General features: G+C 40.9%; 1 non-coding gene across 1 annotated transcript; it reads right to left on the minus strand.

Moving 5' to 3' along the window:
* Positions 1–208: 208 nt before the first annotated feature.
* On the minus strand, positions 209–315 carry LOC113923203. Its single transcript, XR_003520210.1, has one exon. It is a non-coding gene; the product is annotated as a U6 spliceosomal RNA (small nuclear RNA).
* Between the last annotated feature and the right edge of the window lie 4,809 nt (positions 316–5,124).

Consider the following 5,124-nt stretch of genomic DNA (forward strand, 5'->3'; position numbering starts at 1 on the left):
TCTCTCTCTCTCTCTCTCTCTCTCTTTTTTAAGCTGCCTTTGGTTTTTCTCCACATCCTAGTGACTTGACACAACAGCCTGAGAGAAAGAACCTGTTCCAAACCTGGCCGGGGAGTGGGAATGCTGGCGTGTTGCATCTCAAATCAGGTCTCAGAACTGAGTAGGGACAAAGGCCTCACTCCATGATGAAGGGAACATCTTCCACATCTAAAAATATGAACGCTTCAGGAATTTGTGTGTCATCCTTACACAGAGGTCATGCTAATCTTCTCTGTATCGTGTCAACTTTAGTATATGTGCTGCCGAAGCGAGCACCATAGTTCTCTTTTATATGTGTGTTTAATCAGACAGGTCCTCAGGCTTTTCTCCTGACAGCCTTTGGAACAAGCCGAATCAAAAGCAAGTGTGTAATACTGTAACAGAAGTTTCTATATCATACTCAATCTTTATATACCTTTATACTGCAATTATTTGTCTTTGCTATATTTTTGTGATAGAGTTCAATTTTACATAGTCAAATGCATTGCTCTTCATTGTGTGGTTTATGTTTTTGGTGCTCTGTTTAGGAAGGTTTAAATGCCATAAATTTATAGACATATTAAATGATGGTTATTTTATTGTTTTTATTATTTCACATTTTACATTCAATTTATTTGGAACTGAATTTGATGGGAAAATACAGTTTTATATCTGTTTTCCCCAAACAGCCAATTGTCCTAAAACTACATATTAAAGAATTCAATCTTTATCATTTATCATTACTAAACTCTTTATCATACTTTCGTTTTTCATATCATATCATATCATACAATCTTTATCATACTATCATTACTAAACTCTTATCTATATTTAAATCTACTTCTGACCTACTTTGTATTTCACTATAATAAGTTTCTTAAGAGTGGGAACATTGTCTTATAATTTCTTTGTACTTCTAGAAACTGCAGCAGTGCTTAGTCCTCAATAATTATTGAATCAATGGATCAATTCTCCAATTCACTTAATTGATCCATCAGACTTGCCGATTTTACTGTATAAATACCTCTGGAATCATTCCTCATCCTTTTTTTACCCACACTGCCCGCCCTACTTCAGGCCCTAATAATTACAGAGTTTTTCCAATGCATCTTACACACAAACAGAATCAGGTTCTAAAATGCAAATCCGATCAAGTAACCACCCTGATTAAAATCTGTGAATTTCATTTCATGTTCCATAACTTTGAGGGTCACCAAGGCCCTGAGCTCAACCGAGTGAAACTACTTTTAGTTTTCCAAACATGCCTGGTTGGTTTTTATTTTGTTTTGTTTTGCTTTCTTTTAAATCTTTGCCTTTGTAAAAGTTGTACAGCTTGGTAAGTGCTATGAGAGAGGTTTGGACAAAGTGGATTAGAATAAAGAGAGGGATTCTTGAGAATAGAAAGGTAAGTGAGTTTTGACTGGGACAAACAAAGGTGCAGAGGTGTGGAAGAGCGTCCATGCTGTCCCAGGACCAAAGTCATTGAGAACGACTGGGGGCTGGCTGAAGGCGAAGACACAACTGGGGCCAGATCATGAATGCTCTTGCATGTCATAACCATGGACTTGGAGTTTCTCCTCCAGGAATGTGGAGTCAAATTTAAATGGGGAAGTAGCTTGATTACAATTTATTTTGGGTGGGGGGTAGGTAAAGTTGATAGCAGCCTGAAAGATGGATTGACAGAGAATGAGTCTAAAAGTCAGGAACCAGATTAATAATAGATTCTTCAATAATACAGGTGACATAGGATAAGGCCAATAGTTTTGAGAATCAGAAGAAGGGGTCCATACGATGTTAATAAAGAAAATTCTATAAGGTTTTGTGACTGCTTAGGCAGGAGGGTGAATAAAAGGAATAACTAGTGAGTGACCCCCTCATCCCCCCAAATCTTGCACCTACTGCCATTTCTGGATCGGACTAATTGGGTGGATGGTAATGTTCTTTACCAAGATGGGAAATTCAGGAAGAAGACTTGTTTAGGGGATTGTGGGCAGTGAGGAAGAAAGGAGAGACAATATACTTAATATTGGATATGTGGAGAGTTTCCAGAAGGAGGAAGCTGTTAAGAGTGTCAAATGCTGCAGACCGGACAAGTCAGATGCAGACAGAAAGTGCCCATTTGGACTGAACAGTGAGAAGGTTTGAGTGCTCCTCCTAGAAGCTGAGAAGTAAGAAAGCAGAGACTGCCAATACAAACTTCTCTGGAAATGAGCTTAGCTGCAAAGGGAAATAAACATGTCGGTCCGTGGCTATAGGAGGCACCTGCCCTACACCTTTTATTTGCCATGGGAGCTAATATTGTCTCCACGCTGGAGTGTAACCTCTTTGAGGCCAGAGACTGTGTCGTGGTTTCCTGGATGACCACTTGGTTCTCAAAGCCCTAACATCTTATGAGTTTCTAATCCTCCGCAGTGTCTATAATTATCTTGGTACTCGGGCAGTAGCATTCAATTACATAGTTGCTGAACTGAATACTGTGGATGGGTGACTCACAGCCCTGAACTGATTATTCAAAACGTCAGTGCCTCAATTTCCTCCTCATCAACAGCAATTACTATTGGAGTTCTTTAATAGTAAATGGAACATGGAAACATTGTTCTTGCTGTCAAGAAGTGTTCACATTCATCTACTTAATGAGAAGGCCAGTCTTCCTTCCTTCCTAGAAATATGATGAGAGGTAGCGGATATATGAAGGTGAACGCACGCATAGTGCCCTAAGACATGGCTAAGCCATAAAATCTCTTTTCATATGTTATGCGCTCTGGGTAGGTACAACCACGAGTCAGCTAACCACACGAGATGCTTTTAGGTCTGGCAAGTGGGATGGAAAGCTCGCTGCATCAGTCTCCTCTGTGAGTGCCTGCACGCTTTCTGGTTTCAGGCTGGAAACGTCCTGTGGTGTGTCTGGCCTGGCCAAACCCAGGAAGTACTGAACTTATTAAAATTTAAAAACAAACCAAAGACGTTTGGAACCTCCCAAAACACTCACGTTGTGTCTGAGGGTGAGGGCTTGGATTCAGTTCTTATTCGACATGAGCACCATACATCAGGAAAACACAAACAGTGCAGGGCAATTTTATGAAAGGGCTACACCCTTGCATTCAGTCTTATGACAGTCTCAAAAAGCAGCTCCTCTCTAGGGCCTAGGGGAATTTGGTGAAGCATTCTGTCTTCTTTCGATTCCTTTTTGTTAGGCTGCCATAGGAATTTGTGCCTGGGAACTCACTTTTAAGCAGTTGGACATGAATGTTCTGGAGCATTGTTGGAGGTACCTTGCCATGGGCTCCACCAACCTGCCAAGACTGGCATGGTTCTGGCTCTGTATTTGAGTGAATCTGGCCTATGGTGGGTCCTGGGGCAGCCCCCAATCTAATCTATTGCTTGTGAAGAGCCAGACCACCCATGGATAATCCACAAGCATCTGTGAATGGGTAATCAGGAGTTGGCTAAATCAAGCTGATGACCAAGAATGAACCTAATGGTCAGGAATGAAGCTTCCAGAACAACACGCCAGGGTGTGTTTGCCTACAAATTATGTTTAGGTCATCAAAAAGAATTATAGAATTATCTGGAGCTGGAAGGAACCAGAACAACTATGTAGCTCCACCCCTCCATTTTTTTGCATGAAGGAAGTGAGGCACGGAGATTTTTACGTGAGTCATCCAAAGTCAACAGCAGTTAGTGATGCAGCCAGAACTAAGAACCCTGAACTGACCTCCTCTCTCTTTTTCAGTGTTAAAACACACACACACACACACACACACACACCACACAAGTTATTTTTAAAATAATTTGTAGTTCATTAGAGATTTACAGAAATCAGCTCTTTTATAAAAGGATATTTAGTGTATGGATGACCTCTTTAACTTAATTCTGACACACACACTTGTATATAGAGTTTGGAAGTTGTAAGAAGCAAAATAAATTATTTCACATAAGATTATAGAGGCATTCTAAGGAAGAAAAGGACCGAGACCCTTACCTTTTAAATTAAAAGGAATTAAATCATATTGGTTCACCTGAAGTAGCCCTGTTCAAGGTAAGCAGAAAAGGAGATGAAGACTAAGCCTGGGTGGCTTAGTTGGTTAAACATCTGACTCTTGATTTCAGCTCCGGTCACGATCTCAGGATTGTGAGATCAAGCCCTGTGTCTGGCTCCGTACTCAGCTGAGTCTATTAGAGACTCTCTCTCTCTCTCTTCCTCTGCCCCTCCCTCCAGTGCTCTCTCTCTCTCTAATAAATAAATAAATCTCTTAAAAAAAGGAGATGAAGTTATTAGTATAGAGTTTATCTGAGACAAAATTTACCATGATGGTGTACCAATAGATAAGCCTGGCACCCAAAGACTGGGAAGAAAACAGCTGTCCAAACTAACATACCTGACCAAGACATTCTAGAATCAACTTGTGTTGGGGACGTGGCTGTTCTTATGTCTTCATAGAACCTAGGACAATTTTGATTCAGAATGTCCTTAGCTTAGTATACCACAGAGAAAATAAGCCACCTTCTAAACACTGTAAGGAAGTGATACATTCTGAGCAGAGATGTATTTCAGCAGCAGTGACCTGAGCACAGGACTGCTATCAAGCCACATTTCTGAGGGCAGCCAAGGTTAGAGTCAAAGTTAGAGTCATATTCACAACTGCAGCAAGTGGGTGCCAGGGACATTCTGAGTTTGTAGCTGCAGGCCAAAGACTGCTAGGCTTTTAGGAGGTGGCAACAACAAACTTTGGCTTTTGGTGTCTGTAATGATGCCACAGTTCTTTAGACTATGGGGTTTAATAGTGTCCCCTAGCCTCTGGCTTTAGTGTCAGCAGTTACAGTAGGGCAGGACATAATGATTACCTAGTCGGGGCAGTGAATATGGATTCCTTCAGCCTTCCCAACTTCTTTGCATCTCATCTGATTAGGGGTCAGCAATCAAAGTTGGCTCTTTGGACATGAGTAAGCTTCCTTACTTTCATCAGTTTTTTAAACTTGTTGTTCCTGCAATGCTGCAATTGATTTTATGGTTCTGAGACTCTGCACCCTCTGTTTCCTTAGATTTGAATGTCCTCCTTCCAACCCCTTTTATATCCTACTACACTGCTTCCTAGTCTGACAAGA

Source organism: Zalophus californianus, chromosome 9, assembly GCF_009762305.2.
Source record: "Zalophus californianus isolate mZalCal1 chromosome 9, mZalCal1.pri.v2, whole genome shotgun sequence".
In the NCBI taxonomy this organism is placed as follows: Eukaryota; Metazoa; Chordata; class Mammalia; order Carnivora; family Otariidae; genus Zalophus; species Zalophus californianus.